General features: G+C 51.5%; 1 long non-coding RNA gene across 1 annotated transcript; it reads right to left on the reverse strand.

The window, feature by feature from the left end:
• Positions 1–17813: 17813 nt before the first annotated feature.
• On the reverse strand, positions 17814–18362 carry LOC124659734. Its single transcript, XR_006989678.1, has 2 exons — positions 18262–18362; positions 17814–18149 (listed from the first exon to the last, which is right to left on the reverse strand). It is a non-coding gene; the product is annotated as an uncharacterized LOC124659734 (long non-coding RNA).
• Positions 18363–20525: the final 2163 nt, after the last annotated feature.

Consider the following 20525-nt stretch of genomic DNA (forward strand, 5'->3'; position numbering starts at 1 on the left):
AGGCAATGGTTTAGTTCCTGCAAACGAGGTCCGGTACAAATCGAAATGATAAGTTTTTTTTCTAAAACAGGGCAAAAGACTTATATTTTCATCGATTAAGACGATGATAGTGTCCGGTTAAAATTTGGAAAACCGGTACAACTTAGACGGCTGAACAGCACGTAGCGATGTGACCGACACATCGTCGAGAAAAACGCAACACCAAGGTATTGTGTTTGGAAAAAAAAAATAGCACACAAGCATCATCGTCATCGTTGTCTCTCCTCCTAGAGCTAGTGAACCCGAATTTGCCATCCACTTCCATAGGAGATATGCTCACCGTGACAAGAGCATCAAGCCATCAGAACTACTCCCTCCGTATAGAAGTATCAGCTCGAAGGTCTAATTCGCCAGGGCAACTCTATAACTCTTCTCATTAGTTATCCCATACACCAATAGTTTTAAGAGGATAGAGAGAAAAATAGAACAAGCATTTGGTAGAGAGGACAATAAATAAGAGAGAGCTTATGATTCCAAACAATTTTAAAAAGCTCTCTCATCTTATAAGCCCTAACGGAGGGATGAGAAAACAACTGGCCACACACGCCGATGGACCTCGCCACCGCATCTCCAACTTCAAGCCACAAATAAAACGACGATGAACCCTCGGACACACCGCAGAGCGACTACCGAAACCTTGCACCGGCTCCATCCCTTCGCATCCTCATAGCCGCTGCTACACAAGACGTCGACGAGCACCAACACGAACCACAAACTTGCTGGCAAAACTGTACTTGAAACGGAGCCCTCAAGAGGGGAGATAGCGCGGAGCCGACATAGCCCGATTCGCGTAGCCCAAATCTAGGGTTACCCATGAAGAACTTGGACGCGGAGACGAGAAGCGCATCAACGAGGCCTCCAACAAGTTGACAACACCCACAGGCGCACCAGCCGTCGTTGGCCCCAATTGATTAGGGGTCGGTTGTCTCGCTCGCATATCAATAACCGGGTAGCCCCTCCTATCCGGCGCCGCCGTCGTCGGCAACGACGAATCCTTGCCCGACTTTCGCCGGCTATCTCGCTACCAAATCCATAACCGGATAGCCCTCCTCTATCCAATGTCATTGTCGGCCACCAATCCACGAGGAGTCTAACCCATGCTCGTGCCATGAAGTCATGTACCTTGCGGAAGAAGTCGGGGGCCAGCCGAAGGCTCCGCCAGACGGATGGTGGAGCCACGGAAGTTATCGCCACGTGGGGAGCCGCGCCAGGAGAGGAGCAGAGTGCTGATGTGGAGCCGATGTATGGGTATGAGCATCAAGCAAGTCTTCGCAACAACTGGCCGCCACGCCGCGGGAGGGGAGAGGCGCCGACGAAACGCTAGACCGGCACGTTGAACATCTGGTGAACTTGGCGCAGATCTTTGTGATTTGCGAGGCCACCTCCTCCGGCAGCGGCTAGGATAGGTGGAGTATTGAAAATTTCAGTTGAATTAATTTATGCAATGCGGCTGGGCACATGTAAATTTGAAACACTGTTGACTACTATATATAGTACTCCCTCCGTCCACAAATAAGTGGACATCTAGCCTTAAACTTTGTCCATGAAAGAGTGTACTTCTATGTTCCCAATGTACTTTAAATTAGTAAAAGTTATTTCTCTCTCATTGCACGGAAATCAAACCCAATAATATCTAGCACATGTTATCTTAATTTTATACACGCACTTAGCCTATTGGAGGTAAAATAATTAAAGAGGAGGGAGATGTTGGTTGCATCTTCCCAATGCAATTTTTTCTCTCCTTTTACTAATTTGCCTTGAAAATCCCGCACGTCCACTTCGGAGGGAGTACTATTTTTTTCCCCGCGGTGAAGAAAGTTACCGAGGAGATGAGAGCAAAGAAGAAGTGTTTATTGATGTACTACTAGAGTCAGTATGCAGGATGCAGCAAAGATTGATCGTTTCATGCATCATCATGGAAAAGAAAAGGTAGTAGCGGCCGGGCCGGATTGAGCAAGCACGCGAAACGAATGAATTAAATGCGATCATCCCGCATGGAGCCAGGCTGGCGGTCTTCTTAATTGTGCGCGCGTGCGAGAGAGAGAGGAAAAAAAAAAGAAAAATCTCGACCGGTGTAGCGAACCAAGGGTCGATCAATCGATTACGTTGTTTCCGTGTACCGCGCGCGCGTACGGGCGGGCGAGTACGTGACTGTTCAAACAAAACGGCCACCGCGGCCGTGTTGGTTCGCGGCAGTCAACCAAACGGTTCACGCGCGCAGCACGTGACTAATCAGCTGCTGCTCTATTAATTCGCACGCGCGCGCGCGCGGAAAATGCAATCGGCGCCGATCCAGGGGAATAGCCAGCGTGAATAACTTTCAGTCCATATACATATATGATTCCGACACGGATTCCCGATGGGGTAGGCCGTTTATGTCGGCACAGCCCATATATATATGTATGCAGTCCAACCGTACCTGCACCACCGCCAAATCATACCTCCTAGCTCTCGTACGTACACATCCGTCGAAGCAACCGGTCGGCAAGCTCATACCTGACGTGATGACGGAAGGAGCCAGCTCGAACGCGGCGAAGACTACGAGCGTGGCCGGCGCCGGCGGCGCAAAAGAGCAGAACGAGGCGACGGCCGAGACGAGGGAACAGCTGGTGGAGAGGGTGGCGGCCTCGATAGCGTTCCTCGCGACCGGGGGGGCGACGCCTGAGGCGGACGAACGGAAGGCGGCGCGGCGGGCGGCTCACCGGGCGTTGCTCAAGGCGAGGCTGGTAGACTATCTAGGCTTCCATGGCATGAAGGAGGAGGACGTTGTGGAGGAGTACCGGCAAGCGGGGAGGCTTCACACCTACGACCCGGACAAGGAGCCGCAGAAACGCCTTGCTAGGTTCGCCATAGTCTATCCGGGCAGCCGGCAGTGGTCCAAGGCGACCATCCAAAATATCAGACAGTATATCAAGTATCTCGACGAAGACGAGGACGACTATAAGATTGGAATTTCATCGTTGATGATCGAAGAATAAAAGTAGCTACAGGTTGTTTTTCTACAGGAAAATAATAAGTGTTAATTACGGTTTGTTAGTGCTGTCTAGGTTTGTATATTTATCGATTTTCTTCTTAGTTTGGTCGATCAGCTTTTTAATGAATACTTAGGGTGTGTTCGGTTGGAGGAACCAAGTAAAATATAATGGAATGGTTCTGCACCTGAGACTCATTCTTATGTTCGGTTGGACTACTGGAATGGAATATTCGCACTAGATGCGGAATACACTGGTTCCACTGAATCGGTGGAACGCACTGGTTCCACCTCTTCTCCTCACCCCATCTCTCTCACCGCCCACGAAAAAACCCCACCCGAGCCAACCTCCTCATACCCTCGTCTCCCTCCTCAATTTGTTTCTGGCGGCGCACGGGAGCTGATGCGAGGCCGGCAACGGGCGACCTAGGCTGCGGTTGAAGTTAGGCAAGAGGTGGCGGCGGGCGGGCAGGCAGGCAGGCATCGGCGGCGGTGGGCGGGTAGGCAGCGGCGGCAGGCGGGCAGCGGCGCGGCGGGCGGGTGGCCAGGCAGCAGTGGCGGCGGGTGGGCAGGCAGCGACGGCGGTGTGCGGGCGGGTGGCCAGGCAGCGGCGGCGGTGGGCGGGCAGGCAGCAATGGGCGGGAAACGGCGCGGCGGGCAGGCAGCAGCGGCAGCGGGCGGGTAGCGGATACTTCAAGCTTCTATGCCAATTTCTAGACAATTTAGAATGAATTTCATGTACTGTGACTACTAGTATACTTGTATGATTAAAATTTGTTTTATCTTTGATGCTATATATTGTTCTATTGTGATTATATATGTGCACTGCTAATTGTTGAAAATACAAACCAAATGCTGCCAAAATTTTGATATATGTTGTTGCAAATAAGAACAACTCACAAACGAGGTAATCTCACCTAGCATAGCAAAGAGGTGAGCTGAACCAAATACTAGCCATTCCATTCCAGTTTTTTGGCCTCAACCGAACACAAAACGGAACCGTTCCATTACACTTTTTTATCCCAATCGAACACAAAAGTGGAATCAACCCATTCTAGTGGAATGGAACCATGACATTCCATTCCACTTCGTTCCCGAATCGAACACACCCATATACTTTGTTCTTCGAGAGTGGATTTTTAGAGCAAGTGCTTGGTGAGCACCCGTATTCAGACCGTCTTACTGCATCAAGATCCGTGCAGGTTCTTTTTTTCCTCTCTCAAACAATTTCTTATTTTTGTATCTCTCACACCACAGATTGTTTGAACTCAAAAATTTGCAGATCATAACAATTGGAATGTGGGAAAAATATTTTAGATTTTTATGTCATTATCTATATATGTATTTCAAGAATTTATTTTAAATTTTTATTTGCACAAAAAAATTCCGAACTATTAAGAAGCTGACCAAACTAAAACGGTCACCGCTCACAAAACATCTGGTCGTCCGCGTCTCCCCCTTTAGGCATTGGGAGGAGCAGAGCCGGTCTCCCATCCCCGCCGTCTCCACATGGATCGAGGCTACACCCGTGGTCTCCTTTCACCGGAGGAGCAGCTTGTGGGTGCCGCCTCCGCAATGGTCCTAGGAGGAACAACATGTGAGAAGGACTAGAGCGACGTATCGTGAAGGAGCAGGAGGGGTGAGGTGAGAAGGATCTGGATGGCGGGTGTGCACATGTCTGACGGTCACAGGAGGGGAATGAGGGGCACATCAGAGAGGCTACAATGCCGATGCGGAGAGATAAATTGAGGGAGAGATACTATGTGAAAGGAGGGCATTGGAGACGAAGGCTCTTACATATGGGATCCACATGTCATTGTAATGTGGGTTCTTTTTGCGAGTGAGATATAAAACCATCTCTATCTAGGAGCGAATTTTCGGAACTCCTCGGAAGATGCTCTTACATCACCTCGTTTGATCGAAAAGCTCTGATTAGCTAAATTTTGTCCTATATGCTGCCACATGTCGGTATGGACCTCTGATCTCATCGTACTGACTCCACCGCTTCTCTCCACAATATCACCTCAGAATGCATGATCTTGTGTTGTGAAAAACATATTCATTAACATATTTGGTATTATTCACAATTTAATTTGATTTTTTGTTAGAGTTACTGAACTACACGTATGTCAAATGGGATATTAAAATTACAAAACTCATATATGTGCATACTTATATTTGTTGATGCTGGACCCCGTAAATATAGTAAATGTGTTGCGGCTTGCGCATGCTTTCGCTATTTTCATGTATGTCCCACCTTAACGTGACTGGGAGAGTTGGAGTATATTATGACCAGCCTGGTCTTTTAGTTTGAACCTTTTTTTAACTGAGATAAAAGATTTTTCTCATTCATTAAATAAGAAGTTCAAGGTATAACAAAGCTGCCGAAAGGGCCAAAGAAAAATGAAACGGATTTGCTCTCAGTATACTCAGAAATAGCATAGAGCTCAGTAGATTCTACAACCATCAGATATTTGACGGAGATTCGTGCACTTTTTTATTTTCACCCTGCAAAATTCTAAGTAAATAGACACTAGCGGAATTCAAATCCTGAATCGGAGGGAAGCAAGGTAGCTGACAACCTTCTTTAACCAACTCACCCAAGATCGCTTACTGTAAGAAATAGATACTAACTATTTTTGTACTATATTATGCATGGTAGCTATGAAATTTATCTTGTTTTTTTGTACCATTAAAAACCAGTAGTTGAACTAGCGGTCCGACCAGTAAACTACGAACCTAGAGGCGTGCCGCCTATCCGGTTATTACAGAGAGCACATATAATAGTGATGTGGGCATTACCCTTCGGGTAACCAATGTTATGCTACCTCCTACAGACCAACCAGAAACTCATGAAGATCATCTACCGATCAAGGTGGGCCGATACGTCGGTTCCAAAGAAGGATTCTTGACGAATAAGGCAAGAATACGATAGACAAGGAAAAATTAGACATAGAACTCTTTGTAACCTAGTCGAACCCGGACAAAACTCTCGAGACCTGGTCTACAATATAAGGGCCAGGAGAGGGTCTGTCGAGGGACACACAATCACCACAGCCCGATTCACCGCAAGTCTAGAGCTAGGTCATTAGAAATCTTAGCCTATCGACGAGATCTTAGTCATAGCCTTCGACAACCCCATTGTAAACCCGATATATTCGATAATAAAGATCAGATAAGCAGGAAGTAAGGGTTTTACCTCATCGAGGGCCTCGAACCTGGGTAAATCTCTCTCCCTGTCTGTTTGGTATCCGATGTCTCGTATCAGCCTGCAGGATTTCATCAACCCTAAGCCCCAAAAGGTGGGCATTGCCGATGAGCACCCTCGTCAAATAGTTTTATCGTTATTTTATTATAGTTACAAGTATGGCTGCAATTGAGATTTTTTTAGTTGTGTGGGATTGCCACCGAGAATTTTTTGTTAGAGCTGAACTTTTTTCAGTTGTAAGTATGGTTTGAACTGAGATTTTTTGTAGTTGCAAGTGAAGTTGTAACTGAGATTTCTTTTTGTAGTTGTAAGTGTGATTGCAACCGAGATTTTCACCAGTTGCAAGTGTAGTCGTAACTAAAAAGAGGATTTCGCTTCAGAATATACGGCTATCAAGTAGCAGAGTGCATAATTTAGATTTTCCATACAAATAAAAGACCCCACTATATCACAAGTAAGAAGCATTATGATATACATCATGGGCATGAAAATAAATTGCATCACACAAATCTAAGTTGTCAGCAGATATAAAACCCCAATTGATCACAACAATGAACTAATAAAATATCATCCAAACAAACTTGACATGTGTTCCGAAGGAGTCTGCCACAGCAGATGCAACAATATAAGTTCCAAACACGAAAATGGGAAGATCATAAGTTGATGGCACATGATGGCTCCGCACGATTCTAGACGCAACCTAGCCTCCCCAACCCCCAACCTGTAGACCCGCCGCCGCCGGCGAACCTTCACGGTAGGTCCCCCCCCCCCTCTCTTTCCCTCCCCTCCGCCGGCGCCATGCCCTCCCACGACAGCAGCGACGCCGGCCACCGCCGGAGCGACCGGTGGCTGTCCTCCGACGACGGTGGCTCCTCCAACCGCGGTTCGCGCAGCTACAGCGAAGTGGCCCGCACGCCGCCGCCACCGCCGCCACCACCGCCACGGGCGCCCTCCCGGCTCCACAACCGAGCGGCGCCGCGGCCGCGCGCTGCCTCCACCCGCCTCGGCCCCCGCTCGGAGGTCCAACGCGTCGTCGATGCGGCACCTCGCGGCGCGGACGCGGAGGGTTGGGAGCAGCCGCGGCGCAGGAACCACCAACGCCGCCGCCCTCGAGGAGACGCCGGTGCGCGGCAGGTGCGCCGCAGCCCTTCGCCTGAAGCCGAAGCGGGCCTGCTGCTTCCGTTGCACGGAGCCGGGGCATGCGGTGCGCGGCTGCATCAACGAGCTCCGGCTGCCGCCGCTGCCTCCTCTCCGGCCACGGCTCGCGGAAGCGCACGCCGGAGCAGCCGTGAGTACGACCGCGCCCGCGCCGGCTCCCTCCACGCGCGCGCCCGGCCACCGCTTGCCCGTGCGCCACCGCCACCACCGTCACCCCCACCACCACCGCAGCCTACCACGCGCGCCCTGGTGACCGTGCCCCCTCCATCGCCGCTGCGCGACGCTCGCGCCCCGGTGGCCACACCGGCGCCCGCACCAACCCAAGCGGAGCCTGTGCGCGTCATCATGCCGTGCACCGTTGAGATGGAGGAGGCGGAGATGGTCTTGCGTCGCGCCATGGTTGCAACTATCACTGGCACAAGGCCCACGGTCACCGCCGGCGAGGTGACGGACCTGCTCTGCGCGACATTCGCCCTCCAAGCCAACGACTTCTCCGTCCATCTCCATCACCCCGAGGATTTCCTCATCATCTTCGGGTCGCGAGCATGACCGGAACCGCATCTCCGGCGACCACTACCTCGGCAGCCCTAGGTTCTCCCTCAACCTACGCCCCTGGTGCAAGCTCGCCCACGCCGGCTGCGACGGGCTCGATCAACGCGTCGAGCTCCGGCTCCGCGGCATCCCTGCGCAAGCCCGGCACTGACGACGGCTGAGTTCTTCTGCTGCGTGGCAGCTGCCGGGTGGAAAGCCTCCACGCCGACACGCGCACCCGCACCGACATGGCCACGTTCCGCTTGACGAGCGCGCACCGGAACCCCGCCGCCATTCGCCGGCACGCCGTCCTCGAGATCGTGGAAATCGTCCCGGCAAGCTCCATGTCCCAAGCGCCCACAATCCGGACCCTCACCTACCCCATCTCCATCAATGTGGCCGATGATCCCTCGACGCCGGCCGCGCACATTGCGGATGGCCCAGATGGTGGTAATGGCGACGCCGGCAGCGGCCGCGGTGACGACGACAACAGGCGCCCCCATGCTCGATGCCGCGGTCGTGGCCGCAAGCGACGGCGGACGGACGGCGACGCCACTCGGCCGCCGGGGAGGGCGGACGGCATGGCCGTCGACTCTCTCCCATGGGCGACTCAGCGACGGGGACGGCGCGCTGATGGCGTGGCTTGCGATGTGCGGTGGCTCGGCCCTCCGCCGCGCCGCGCCGGCGCCACCTCCGGTGTACGGACGATGCGGCCATGGCCGGGTCAAAGTGGGCCACGCCGGCCGGCTAGCCGGCGCAAAGCAATCGTTGTTTTGGCGAAAGAAGGTGGCAGCCCCGCCAACAGCTGCCGCTGCCCCGACCCGCTACGACCAGGTACACCCTTGGGCCGGATGCGGCTGCACATGGGACGGATGGCACGGCCTCTATGGCTGCCTCCCCAGACCAGCTCTACTCCCACGCGCCACCGACCGCGAGATGGCGCCAATCCCACTGCGCCCACGCCTTGTCGGGACCTGGAAGAAGTGCGGACCGCCCCATCTTTTGATGTGAGCGAGGTACCGGACTCCCAAATTGGAGCGGTTGCGGCACCGAGGCTGATCCCTTGTCGGGCAACTCCCGTGCCTCGCCTGCCGGTGGTTTGGACGCTTCGTGGACCAAACGCCCCGAGTCCACGGACGGAGGGCGGGAAGAAACGGCCATGCAGCCACCATCCGAAGCCGCATCGCCCGCCGCAACGTCGCCACCCCTTGCTTCGCTCGTGGAGGAGACCCGGGCCCATGGCGGCCCGGCCCATTCCCTGGCTAATGGCCCGGATGCGGCAGAAACCACCGCCACGCCGGGCAAGTTCAAGTCCCCGCTCGTGGTAATGCGCCGCCGCCGGCGCGCGCGTCCGCGGCAAGCACCTCCGAGCTCCCGGACTGCGGGCGAGTTTCTCACCGCTGCCACCGGCAAGCTTAGTGCTGCCCTTCCGACCCCTGGAAAGCGACCCCGCCGCCCCCTTGTCTTCTCCCCAAGACGAGGCCGATCAGCTTCCAGGCGCACGACGACACCCTCAGGCACTACCGCGCCACCTACAACAGAGAGACGTGCCCACGTCCAGGTCCTGCGCACCCTGGGACTGCTCGACCTCAACGAGAAGATCACGGAGGAAACTATGAGAGCCTACGACAAAGTCTTTGCGATGCCAATACCGCTAGACATCTTGCGCGCCATCGCCGCCATTGTCGACAGGAGGTTCCCGTTGATCCCGCAGTGCCACCTTGCACGGTGCTGCCCGGCTGCCCGCTGCAGATGTAGCTGCTTGCTGCACTCGTCGTCGATCCCGTTCCCCATGTTAGAAAACCTTAAGATTGTCATCTGGAACGTGCGTGGGCTGAACTCCAAGCCGCGCCGTATCGCCATCCGCGCTCTACTCGCGACCACTAACGCCTCCATTGTATGCTTTCAAGAGACTAAGATTGATCCTGTTCTACTCGGGCCCGATCCCGGAAACACTTGGCGCCGACTTTGACGACTTTACGTATCTCCCTGGCGATGGAACCCGTGGCGGCATCCTTCTTGCGTGGCGAGTAAGACGGTGTCCATCACCGATCCTATCTTCACCGCCAACACCCTCTCCGCCAAGGTCACCACCTCGGCACCATGCCCCAGTGGATCACCATAGTCTACGGACCGCAAGTGAACGCCGACAAGATCGAGTTTCTCCGGAAGCTGCGTGACCTCCGCCCCCTATGCCCCGGCCCATGGATGTTGTGTGGCGATTTTAACTCGATATATCGGGACGAGGACAAGAACAATGATCGTTTGGACAGGCGCATGATGGGGAGATTCCGGCGTTGCATCAACGACCTAGCGCTAAAAGAGGTGTACCTTAATGGCCGCCGCTATACGTGGACTAATGGGCAAGATCCGCCCACCCCGGTGCTTGCTTGACCGCGTCCTATGCACCTGCTGATTGGGAGGAACTTGTTGGTGAGTGCGGCCTAAGGCCGCCCGGCGTCCGTCGTCTCCGATCACGACCTCTTCTGGCTGGATTGCTCTCCTTCGCCACCGACGCACCGCCGGTTCCACTTTGAGGAGTTACGGCTGCGCCTCGATGGCTTCCGGGAAACGGTGGCGGAGGCTTGGAGCTCGGTCCGGAGCGTCGACCCCTTTGAGCGTATGATGCTTGAGACTACGAGGCCACTGCGAGGAAATTGACTAGCTGGGCTGCCAAGTCGATCGGGAACGTGCGCCACAAGCTGGCAATCTGCCGTGAGCTCATACTCCGGTTTGACAAGGCCAGGGAGGGCCGTACGCTGACGCCACACGAATCGTGGCTGCACAAAGCTCTCAAGCTTTCCCACCTTGGCCTTGCGTCGCTCGATCGCACGATCGCACGCCAGCGGGCCCGTATCGCTAACCTAAAGGATGGAGACGCCAATACTGCGTTCTTCCACCGGCGGTGCTCATACCGCCGGCGGAAGAATAGGATACGCCGTATCACGGTTGGCAACCGCGTGCTCGACCAACTGCCGAGATGGGCTGAGGCGGCCTTCTCGCACTTCGACGACACTGCTTGGCACGGAGTTTGTTCGAGATTGCACCCTAAACCTCGACCGGCTGATCACGCCGTCTGGCCGATCTAGCCGAGCTCGATGAGCCATTCTCCGAGGACGAGATGCGGGCTGCGATCAAGCGCTTACCCGCACGAAAAGCACCCGGGCCTGACGGATTCACCGCCGGATTCACGCGCGCATGCCGGCCCGTGGTCAAACAAGACGTGCTCGCCGTCTTCCACCGGTTCGATGATCTACGCGGACGGGGATTCCATAGGATCAACCAAGCGGCTGCTCACCTCTGCTACCTAAACGCCCGGATGCCCGGACGCTTGGCGACTACCGTCCCATCGGTCTCGTGCACTTGATTGGCAAAGTGGTCGCGAAGGTGCTATCGCTAAGGGCGGCCCGAAGCTCAACGGCCTTGTGAGCAAGAACCGAACGCTTTCATCGGTGGCCGCGGCCTACACGACAATTTCGTGCTTGTCAGACGATCCATGCGCCTGTTACATCGGCTACGTGAGCCGAGAGTCATGCTGAAGCTCGATCTCGCCAAAGCCTTCGACACGCTATCCTGGGCGTTCCTCTTCGAGGTGCTCCGGCGGTATGGTTTCGGCGACAAATTCATGGACTGGATTGCGATCCTGCTCTCCTCCGCAAGCACGCGTGTCCTGCTAAATGGCTGCCCGGGCCACCGATCCGCACCGCCGAGGAGCTGCGGCAAGGGGACCCCTTGTCGCCGCAGCTCTTCGTGTTAGGCTGTGGACGCCCTTGGGAGGCCGGTCACGCACGCGGCCACTTGTCGGAATTCTACAAGCTCTCCACCCGACCAAGACCATCCCGGTGGCATCCCTCTATGCCGACGACGTGGTCATGTTACGCCACCCGCCGTCGCCGACGCCAATGCCGTCAAGTCAATCTTGCGGTCGTTTGGCGAAGCCTCCGGCCTACAAGTCAACTACGACAAGAGCGCGGCGACATTGCTGAAGCTGCGAGGAGGATGCGGCCACGGTGATCACCATGACTCGGCATCGCCGGTTAGCGGATTTGCCCTTGACCTACACGGGCATCCCGGCGACTTTGCGGCGTCCTACCGGGGCCCGGTTCACGCCCCTGGTGGCCAAGACCGCGGCTAAGCTTCCAACTTGGAAGTCCGGGCTCATGGACGGATCGGGGCGGCTCACGCTCGTCAAAGCCGTTACGGCCGCAATCCCACTGCACCGGATCCTGGTTCTACGGCCGCCGAAGTGCATCCTCAAGATCTTTGGAGAAGATACGAGCGTGGATTTCTTTGGGAGGGAAGAGGCTGAGGCTAGCGGTGGACAACTGCCACGTCAATTGGCGCACCGTGTAGCCGGCCAATCTCACTTGGAGGCCTCGGCGTCCATGATGCAGGAGAGGGCTGGGCTTGCGCTGCGTCTACGTTAGGCCGTGGCTAAGTAGAACCGACCAAGACAGAGCACTGGAGCGGCACGGACTTGCAATTCACCCAGCAGGAGCGCTCCTTGTTCTTCGCCTCCACCCACATGATCGCCGGCGACGGACAGACCGGCGGAGTTACGGGAGGACCGGCTGGATCGGCAGCCGCTCCGTCGGTCAAATCGCACCGGAGCCGTATGCTGCATCCCCAAGAGACGCCGGAAGGGCACGTCGATCGCCGACGGACTGCTGGCGCACCGCCGGGCTCGTGACATCCATGGTGTCATCGGCATCCGTGAGATCGGCCGTGCACTGTCGCTTTGGAGGAAGGTGGAGCAATTCACACTCACCGACCCGGCCCGGATCAAATGGTATGGCGTTGGAGTGCTAGCGGAACATACTCCGCCAAGACACCGCTACTTGAGCATGTTCCAAGGATCCAAGAGCTGCGGTGCATGGAGGCTGATTTGGAGAACACCGGGCGCCGCCGCGGTAAAGTTCTTCCACGGCTTGCTCACAAGGACCGATGTTGGACAGCGGAGCGGGCTGCGAGACACGGCCTACAACACCATCCCGGATGTCTCCTATGCGATCGGGAACCGGAATCGTTGCAACACTTACTGCTAGCATGCCCCTTCTCAAGGCATGTACGGCATGACACCTTGGCATTGCTTAGGCTCACCTGCGGGCCACCCGACAATGAGCCCTTGCTCGGCGAATGGTGGATCTTGGCGAGGCAAGCAACTCCGAAGCAAATGCGCAAGGGTCTTGCCACTGTCACGCTGCTCATCCCTTGGCTCATTTGGAAGCACCGAAACGCTTGCGTCTTTGAGGGAGAGAGGCCTACGGTCCAGCGCGTACGTGAGCGGTTTAGAGTAGAAGCAACGCTTTGGGCGAGAGCCGGTGCGGGCCGGCCTCCGCAATATCCTACCCACGGTACCGGGATGTACACTGAATTCTCGTATCTGTAAGCCACCGAGGTGGCTAACATCTGTAACCAACTCTTCTTTGCAATGAAATGAAACGCAATGTCATTGCGTTTTCTCGAAAAATAAGTTCCAAACACATCTCATGTGGTATAAGCTCCACATAAAATCCAGAAGCACATAAAGGTGAAAGATCATCAAATCAAAAGACCCTTGGTATGAAAAGAAGACTAGACCCTTGGTCTGATCATGAAAATCAGCCATCATCATGGGATTAAACACTTCAGTCATGAAGTGCATAACGGACCCATGCATATTATCAGTATGGACACCATGCATGAGTAACAGACAAGCTAGATAAAAGATGGGCTCCCATGATAGGGAAACGTTGCATGTCCCGCTAATCTGTCGTATAGTTACCACTCCTGACAAATATAATAACTGAGGACAATCACTGCCAAGATATGGAGGAGTGTAAGTGAATTGATGCACAGACAATGAACATCTTTATCACAGAAACTGGAAGGAGCATTATATATGTTTTCGTGACATTATATCATAACAATTGATCACCTTATCAAGCATTCTAGCAAACCCGTCTAGAAAATGTATTATCCCTAGGCCAAAATGAGTACTATCAGACCACAAGGCTAAATAAACTAGCCAAACTGACATAATGGAACACAAGAAGCTGGATAGTGCTGCCCCACTTACGGTAAAAGGAATGTTAACTATGCTTTGTTGGTAACTTATCCACGAAATATGCATTCAAATTATGTAATACAAATGATCTTTATGATATGTTCATGAGATTATATGCATTTTATTCATTTTAAAACCACTTGTACCTATACAAGCTTAAGGAGTGAAGAACACTCAATTCCATCTGTACTTATGAAACTAAAAATTCTAAATTCTTAAGACCACAGTTTACTCTATTTACTTCACTCAAAACATAAATGCAATCAACTAGCATGATTAATTTTTGGAACTCAGGTTTGTTGTGGAAACTTAAAATATGCTACAGTAGAATTGCTACTTATCTGAACAAATAACCAAGTACAACTGTATAGTTTATTTTGTTTCAAACAGTACTCATGAAAAACATTTAGCAATGGGTGATGTTCTAGATGAAATAATTCCCAGCAGCTTTGTGCTAGTGTACTTAACATGAAGCAGTACCGAGACTGCTACAATACATCCATGTCTTTACTCAAGCTCTAGTATACCCGTTTTGGTTCAGTTTAGCTCCACTATACAACTAAATCAAAAAAAAACTGAAGGACTGACATTTATCTACAGAGAAACACCACACACTCTTTATTGCAACTGAAGGATAAAAGAATTCTGCCTCCTCTCTGTACTTTGAATAATTTAGTTCATCTCTTTTGTTTGATGCACTTTCAAATAAGAGTATCAAGAAATCAAAATTACGCTCAACACAACATGAATAACTATAGGGGAGGCTCTGGGATGAAAAAAACGATCTCCAGTAAACTTGTGGGTATGTGTTGAATTGATATTACGCACCTTAGCAAATTAACCAATCAAGAATATATTGGAAGTATCTATATCTTGGGAGCAACAAAATTATAGCAAACACCAAAAAGGTAGAAATTAAAAGGAAAGATCAAACAACAAAACAATATTATGTGCCTGCATTTTACCTGAAATGTGAAGCACCAAGATTACTGCCTAGAAAAACTAAAAAGCGCCCAAAAGCAAGAAACCTGAAGCTTGCAGAACATCAAGACAAAGTAATACAAATAATACGCATTACAAAAGAGAAAACTTGTTTGCTATATTCGATTGCACAATAAATCCTACTGGGCATTTGAATAACTACCAACCACCATCTAACCGCAAGCAGAAACGAATCGATGTACTTCAGAGACTAGATGAAATTATAAGCATATGATGGATGTTTAATGCATTCTCGCAACATTCAGAGGACTTGGGTCTCTTCACAAGGTGCTGGTTCCCAAAATCAGGCTAGAAGTTCGAAATTCAATCAAATAGCTTTATCATACACCACAATAATTGTAAAGCAACACAACTTTATTATGGTGACATTTAGGAACCGTTTACAACCAGGTCAATACACAAGGAGTACAAGACACAATGACTTTTATAATATTCCTTCAATATTCTCGACTTGTCTCAGTAACTCATGAATTTAGCCTATGAGTTCAGTTCAGTATTGGACCTATGTAGTCCTACGAAACCTAGTCCTACTTGCATCACCTCATCATGTTCCCCAACAAATGAGCACGACCCCAATGAACCAGCCAAGACAAGATTACACGGACGAGCAATGAGTCAGCCTTTATGTGAATTTCAGAATGATTTTGTACACTTTCATGTAAAATCAAGCAGGCTATTCATTCATGCAGACCATACCAGCCATTGAGCTTGTCACCAGATTGACCACATAAATTACAGCACCACAAAAACTAGCATATGACTTGAACATGCTTCTGCACTTATAGAAGTACACGTTCTAAGTGCTTAACATTCCAGGTTACTCTATCTACTTCACTCAAAACAGAAATGCAATCAACTTAGCATTATTAATTCTTCGAACTCGGGTCTGTAGCCGAAACTCAAAATATGCTACAATAACATTGCTTCTTCGCTGAATAAATAGCCAAGTTCAAGTTCATACTTTATCTTGTTTCAAACAGTACCCATCAAAAACATTTAACAACGGGTGATGTTCTAGATGAAATAATCCCAAGCAGCTTCGTGCTAGCATAATTAACATGAATTAGTACAGTACATCCATGTCTTTGCTCAAGCTCGAGTATATGGTTAAACATGAACAGATACTTGTTTTGGTTCAGTTTAACTGCAGTATACACCTAAAAAGCACCTATAGCCCTGCCATTGTTTACAGAGAAACACCACACGCTTGCTACCCCAACTGAAGAATAAAGCATTATGTCACCTTTAAACTCTGAAAAATTAAGTTCAACTCTTCACTTTATTGCACTTTCAGACCAGAGCATCAAGCAATCAAAACTAGTGCCACCACAACATGCATGGATGTCTATAAAACTGGGAAGGGTCTTTAGATGAAAAACTAATTTCCAGTAAACTTTTGTGCATGTGTTAATTGAAATTACCATATGACACTCATACAAATTAGTATGTAAAAAGGACTTCTACTCTTGTCAGGTTTACAGATTGCCCTTAAGCTTGCTGATTGTGTAATTACTACTGTTTAGCAAGGTGAAAAATACAGCTCTTAGATAGCATCTCACGTGATATATGGTAGTCCAGATGACTCTTATTTTTGGCATGGCCTCTTGGAGTCAGTTTACTTGGTCCACACAAAGAGAGAAAAAATGCAATTTTATTCAGCGAAAGCAGATTGACGTGAACCATTTCTTTACCTTATAACCTCCCAAGATTGCACAAGATGAATTAAGTAACTGTAGTTTTCTCCTCCTCGAAATAGGCTTTCGCCCCGCTATATTAATATAGCAACCATTCGATACAACGAAACAGCTGGGGCCGCAGCATAACCAAGCCAAACGAAAAGACAAAGAAAAGAAAAAGAAACTAATGCCGACACCGGCAGATTGACGAAAACGAGGATGACTCCGCAACCGCTGCGCCCTCCGGAGAAGTACCACCACGCTCCTAGCACGCCGAGACGCCGCATACCAAGCAGCACCTTCAACAAGGGAACGACGACGCCGCTGTTGCCGGACTAGGCCTAGGGTTTCCCCCGGTACGCGGAAGGGATTGGGGAGGGATACATCCGACACCCTTCAGGAAGGAAGGCGACACCCGCAGGCGTCGCCGCGTCGGAGTCGGACATGCCGACACGGATTTCTCCCACCCACCAAACCCACCACCCTGAACGCTCCGACGTGCTCCACCAAACATGCCACCCACCAGCACACGCCACCATGGTCTTGTAGTCACCCTCACCGTCGCACTGTGGTCACCGGAACACCGGAACAGGGCCTAGAGGAAGAGACGACATGCAGCAGGGACGGGGGTAGCGGCACCCCAACTGAGCGGGAGGGAACTGCCTCCACCGCCTTCGCGGTAGCCGACCGGACATGGCAAAGAGGGCAAACCAGGCCCGAACTGGCCCAGCCGGGCCCAAACTGGCCCATAAAGCCCTATTGCCAAGCTGCAGCTGGCCGGCCGAAGCGCCGCCGCGACCCATCCACCGCTGCCGCACCATCTCCGCCGCCAGGGAGCACCGCCGGCGCGCCGAAACGCAGGCAGCCCGCCCAGCCCATCTGGGCCCCAAACTGGGCCAGATCTGGGCCGAGCAGGCCCGCCCGCACCGCCCGCCTTCGCTGCTCCGCCATCAACTGGCTGCGCCGCCGTCCCTCCTCCCACCCGACGTGCGGATCTCACGCCGCCACGCCGAACCGCCGCCGGCCCAAGAGCACCTCCCGGCCGCACCTACCCCGCGCAGGCGCAGCGCCGGGAGGGGAAAGTCGAGGGGCCGCCGCCGCCCGGGCCTTGCCCGGCGACCACGACGGAGGAGAAGAGGAGGAAGTTTGTGAGTTTCAAGTAAACAAGAGTTCACAATTTGCTTCAGCTAGGAATTGGAAGTTAAGACTTAGTGCATTCTTTACCCGAAGAAGATGACAACACCGATTCATAACTTGCAGTAACAAAAAAGAAAAGCAGATGAATTACATCTAGTATCCATCATTGACAAAGGGCGGCATGATTGCTGCAGCAGATAGAGGACATATAGGGGATCGAAATCCAAGCTCACCAGAGGGTCTCATCATAGCTCAGGCCGAAATATCACCCACCGGTCGCTTGCAGCACACGAGGACCGCCGCCTCATCCGCACGAGCAGCAGATGCCGGGCTCGTCGGACAGATTGATGGTACGCACCAGCCCTCGTCCTTCCTGCCTACCTGCCGAAGGTTCCAGATTGGTTAATTTGAGAATCGAGCTGTCATTTCGGTGGGGGATTGGGTAGTAAGCATGCAGTCGATTTGAGCGCGAGCAAAGGGGAAATTTTTTGACCTTGATACCGCGGAGGTCCTGCTGAACCGCGGCGCGGAGAGGTGGGGCTTGGGGAGTGGTGACGGCGTGGAGGCGCAGCTTCAAGCGCCCGGACGGCCGCATCCATGGCCTTCCTGCCGTCGGACGACCCAGTGTAGAAGCCGGCGAAGCTAGACGGCGACCTTGGGGGCGTCTCGCGACCGAGGGTGGCCGTCGACGCGCTTGTTGCCGTGGACGAGCAGTGACGCTCGCGGCCGGTTAATCGGCGGTAAGGCCGAGCCGGAGGCGAGCCGCACCGCGCGAGGCCGGGCCCCGTCGTCTTCGAAGCCGGCCGACTGGCTTGTATTTAAGGTTAGCGAAACAGGGCGCACGGGGATGTGGCACAGGGCCTAGAGGAAGAGATGCAGGAGCCAGAGAGACTTGGCCATTTGATAGGTTGGCACTTTGGCAATGAATTCTGTACAACTGGGCGCTCTGCAAGATGTGTTTCTATTGGCTGGATTGAGCGGTAGCTAGCTGGAGTAACGTCTTTCCCATGCGTTTTGGCTCAGATTCTCACGTAATTTCATCCCAAATTATTTTGAATTTTGGAACATTGCTTCAGTCGAATGAGAACGGTTCAGATCCTATCCAGCCAGGCAATCCGCGAGATATGATCTCATTGGCTAGAGTTTGGATTGAGAAGGTTCAACAGGGAAATTCAGGAGCTGTGATTCTGAGGGGTTACGTTATGATATATATTTATCATGAATGTCTAAGGACAATAAATCAAAAAAAATGGTGTGCAAAATTTGATCATCTCCTCACGTGACCCTACTTGGTAAACTTTTTGTAACTGGAGCCAGCAAAAACACTTGAAATATTCAATAAGGTGTGTCATCCAAATGTGGTGCAGCCACCATGGTTCAAAAGAATTTGATTAGTTTAGTTTTTTTCTGATTCTACTTATTATGGGTTTCCTTTATAGAGCTTGAGTGGTTCATAGGACTGAGCAACTTTGCATTCAACTGTACAAGGGGAATTTTCATTTGTGTGGTCTTCTAATTTTTTTTTTCTATTTTTTGGGTATAGGACGACGACGACATGCACTTAATCTTTAGGAAAGGTAATGTGTTTTCTTTGCAGTGCAACCTCCCCCGTGTATTGATGAGCTGCTTGTAAAGGACCATATTGTTTTAAGTTAATAAAACTCCCTGTTCATCGCAAAAAAAAAAATAACTTGCATTGGGCCACCTTGCGTGCGCCGAAGCCATAGGTGCCGCCTTGGGCTCTGACACATCAAGGGACCCGATGTCGTCGTCAACAACATTGTGCGGTTGCTGATGTAGAGGAAGGAAGAACCCCTTGTGATGGTGGAGATCTTCAACGTCTAGATGGGCCGCCCTCGTGTTAATGTTGCCTTCATCAGCAAACTATGCCTATGCGCCTAATGTCAGTAGTCTAAGGCATTGAGGATAAGACAGTGTCCACCATAGTGTGAAATCCAAATCGGTTGAACTCATACATGCGGTCCACCTTTTGTTCCTCGATGCTGGGGGGACCTAGGGCACCGGTATCGAGCCATGCTCGAACATGATGTAGGCACCTTGGGGCCAACTTTGCGATCGCTGATGCGACCCTTTGCCATGGGTCTCGCCTTGTGCCATGTCATGTCGAGGGACCCCATGTCGCCGCCGACGACATTGAAGGGAAATTTTTCTGATAACTATTGTTCTTGCATTTTCCCACCTAATTTTTGGAGCTACATCATGTTGAATTTAATTGCCTATCCATTTCCGATAGTTCAGTCTTTTTAGTTGAACTGGCTAGATCATGCAATTCCGCATGACACCTACAATATCATGGGTTCAAATCGTAGCCAACACAATATTGAAAAAATTGCGGCCTCCCTAAATAAATAACGATCCACCTATAATACTCGTGTCTGAAAAAAGAAGAGAAAGTCCACCGGCTTAGAGGTGAGGGGAGGTGTTGATTGTTGAATATATTCATCTGGTCTCTTCTAACATATTAATCAGACTTATTTCTTTCTTCCGCACTTCAACGGCAATAGCAAATTTGTTTTGGTACTTTTCTGAACAATTATGTGACATGTACAACATTGGAGCGGTGCGTGGAGAAAGGAGCGCCGTGACTTTTTGAGGGCAATAGCAAATTTGTTTTGCCTCTAGTATATTACTCCAATGTACATGCTTTAGTTTATTTGAGTAATAAACTGCTTCCTCCATTCGAAAATTAGTATCGCAAAATTATTTAGATTTGTATGTATCAACCACCAAATTTTT

Source organism: Lolium rigidum, chromosome 6 (genome assembly GCF_022539505.1).
Source record: "Lolium rigidum isolate FL_2022 chromosome 6, APGP_CSIRO_Lrig_0.1, whole genome shotgun sequence".
Classification (NCBI taxonomy): Eukaryota; Viridiplantae; Streptophyta; class Magnoliopsida; order Poales; family Poaceae; genus Lolium; species Lolium rigidum.